The sequence below is a fragment of the Kryptolebias marmoratus genome, linkage group LG13 (genome assembly GCF_001649575.2).
Source record: "Kryptolebias marmoratus isolate JLee-2015 linkage group LG13, ASM164957v2, whole genome shotgun sequence".
In the NCBI taxonomy this organism is placed as follows: domain Eukaryota; kingdom Metazoa; phylum Chordata; class Actinopteri; order Cyprinodontiformes; family Rivulidae; genus Kryptolebias; species Kryptolebias marmoratus.
In genome coordinates this window covers 3,510,081-3,513,044 of record NC_051442.1, presented here as the reverse complement: position 1 = coordinate 3,513,044, position 2,964 = coordinate 3,510,081, and positions in this window count along the sequence as shown.

The window sequence follows — 2,964 nt, the reverse complement described above, 5'->3', positions numbered from 1 at the left end:
CTGTACGGTTCCTCCTTCCTGATCAGTTCGGGGTTCAGACGGGACGCGGGGTGGGGCGAGGCGACGCGGCGTTGAGGGGTTTAAAAACGTACAACTTTATCGTTCTGTTGGGTGGAAGTCGAGGAGAAACAACCTTCTGCCCCTTTCTGTAGTCAGGCTGTGTTTTGTTCCACAGACTCCGGATCTGCTTGGTTTTAAGTACTTAAAAAACAAAATAATAATAATATTAATAATAATAAGCTGTTGCTGGGACTAGTTTTGATCTGTGGACAGTGAACCAGACTTGGTCTCCAGTGCCTTGACTGAAACCTGTTGGTGACATCATCAGACTCGGGTTGGCAGGTCGTGTTTACAGGTTGTGGCTGTACTTATAGCGTTTATTCAAATGTTAATATTGTCTTTGGAGTGAATATAATCATTAGGAAAAGACTCGAACATAAGCATCATAGTTTGTTTTTTAATGAGTTGAATCAAACTGCTGTGCGTTTTGTTTGCGAGGTCGACGGTAAAAGGCGAATCTTTCTACAGATGTTTTATATTTTGTAGCATTTCATCAGTAATTCCTTTGATTTGTACGTGTTGTTTGAGCTTGAACCCTTTAAAGCATCCATCTGTTCGAACATGTCGCCGTGTCTCGTTTGTTTGTGTGTTTTTGAGGTTTTGTTTGGGAGTTTTCGACACGTCACTCGACATTCCTGCCTCGTTTAAATGCAGCACCATCACAACCTTTAACACTTCCTGCCCCACTTATTTTTGATAACATTCAAAGTTTTCATACATATATATATATATATATATATATATAAATATATATATCAGATTTAACGCATCTGTCCTTTTTTCTAGTGTGACTCTTTTTTGGAGAAAACCTCTGAGGTGTTTTACAGAGCGAGACGAGTTCTGTAGCTGTAACGTGTGAATTCACAGCACCCATTTAAACTTCAATAAATCTGATCTGATGGACTGTTTCAGGTCTCTGCTTGGTTTTTATCGCCTCCGTCTCCTGAAATCCAAACCCCGGGGTTGTGTTTGGCGTGAGACGATGTTGTTGTTTTATTTTGTAGAAAGACAAAACAGCTGAACTCACTCATTTATAAATCAAACCTTTAAAAAGTTTAAATTCTTCTTTCAGGTAAAGTGGAAAAATATGTTAAAGCCACCAGATTTGCACTTCCTAAACCAAAATAACGGCTCAGAGGACGGGATGAGGAGGACTCTCAGCTACTACCACACCAAACTTCAGCTCGAAATCTGTCAAACTGACTTGAGTTTTAGCCGTTTTTGTGTCGGCTCAGGCCGATTAGTTGTAGATCCGTTGACCGCCTTCTAGGAGTTTCATTCGAATCCATCCAGTGCTTCATTGGATATTTTGCTAACAGCATTTACACGATCATCCGATAAATAAAAGAGCTCCCATTAAACTTTAACCACCCTTTAAAACTAAAAATGGAATCCTTTACTTCCTAAACATCTGCAGTTTGTACTCCTGTAATAAAAGTTACTTATTAAATGAGAACATTTGTCGTTTAAAACACCCGGTTAAAGTGTCTAAATGTCATCACTCAGCTGTAACGCTGTAATATTTCCACCATGTGGCGCTGTCGGCTCGAGTCAGAGTCGGTGCCTGAGCTGCAAACAATCAAACCTTTCAGCTTTCAGTTTGAAAGAAGGAATTTCTCTGAAAGCCAGAGCCTCAGCTCGCTGTTCTGCCACTGCAGAAAACGTTTTGTTTTGTTTTGAAAACGATTTGAACGGAGACTTGATCGGTCATGCCGAACTCTGAGCAGCTGGACGGAAACATTTATGGCAAAAATGAATTCAAACGACTTCCTTCAAACACCAACTGATCACAGGAGGTGACGTTATTTGCATTTATCGTCTTGACTATCACGTCTTTATTAAACTGGTTGATTGTCGAGGAAAAACACAATTAAATCAGTTTGAGGAGTTTATTGTCAGCTAGTCAAATGTGACCCGTGAAGGACCTCAGGCTGCTGTTCAAAAAAAATAAATAAAATTTTTTTTTGTCATAATTCAGATTTGTGTAAAAATGAGCCGTCCAGGGACCTTTAAATCAAAGTTTTCTAACAGGTGTCGCTCCAGAAATAATCTGTTTAAATTTGAATCCTTTTAATTATACGCCCTCATGGGTCAAGGGTGATCCGTATTGATTTCAAAGCCACAGGTGACCTCTATGTTGCGCTCCAGCTCGACATCCGAGTAACCCTTTGTCCCCTGGATGGCGCCGGTCTGTCCATCCATGAGACGGTCCACAGTCAGAGGAAAGGTCACCAGACGGTGGCGCCATATTGGATCTCTGTTTCCTCCAAAGAATCTGATGATAAAAAGGTGAGTTCTCCTCAGAGCAGACAGCAGCTGAACTGTTTGTTGGTTTTCACCGTGGACTAACTGACCTTTCACCCCACCGCTGTCATGGAGATACTTAATTTACGCAAACAGTCAGGATCGCTTTGGACTTCCATTACTCTGAAAAAATACTATTAAGTGCCATTAGCGGTACTTTGCTTCCTTTGAAACTGATCGTTTTTCTCTTCCGGCTGCCATAGCGTCGGGAAATCCCTTCGTATAATGTTACTGTGAAGCTCTAGGATTTTTTTTTTTTTTTAAATGTAAACAAAACCAGCTTGTTGTCAGGTGAGAAATCACCAAATTTCAACAAACTGCGTCTCGTTTCGAAGCTGCTGAGATGCAGAACTTGAACGAATTCCTCGTTTTGCCGGGACGGGTCACAGATGATGAAGCGTGGACGGCGTTTTGGTGCTGACCAAAGAGAACTCTGTTCTTGGCCCAAAACAACCTGGCTCTGGTCCTGACCAGCTTTTTATTATATTGTTGAAAAGAATCTATCAAAATCAAAGAAACGGGCTAAATTTAAGGTCTCCTGTAGTTCCTATAAGCAGGAGTTTCGGCTCTGTTCTGGCTTTCTCCCCCCCCCCCCCCCCC